The following is a 207-nucleotide window of genomic DNA, read 5'->3' on the forward strand; positions in this document are numbered from 1 at the left end:
TCAGCGACATTTAGAGGCGTGGTCAGGCCTCACAGCCCCACCCCTTACCTCCAAAGCCCCGCCCCCAGGAGGCCGCGCCCGCTGCCCCACCGCTTTGGGGGCGGGGACGAGGGGCAGGGCGGAGCCAGGGGGCGGGGCGGGGCGGGGACCCGGGGGTGGGCCCGGCGGGAGTTCGACCTCGGCGGAGCTAGGGGCCCCCCGGACCGG

Source organism: Dipodomys merriami, unplaced genomic scaffold (assembly GCF_024711535.1).
Source record: "Dipodomys merriami isolate MVZ:Mamm:240054 unplaced genomic scaffold, mDipMer1.0.p SCAF_10, whole genome shotgun sequence".
Classification (NCBI taxonomy): Eukaryota; Metazoa; Chordata; class Mammalia; order Rodentia; family Heteromyidae; genus Dipodomys; species Dipodomys merriami.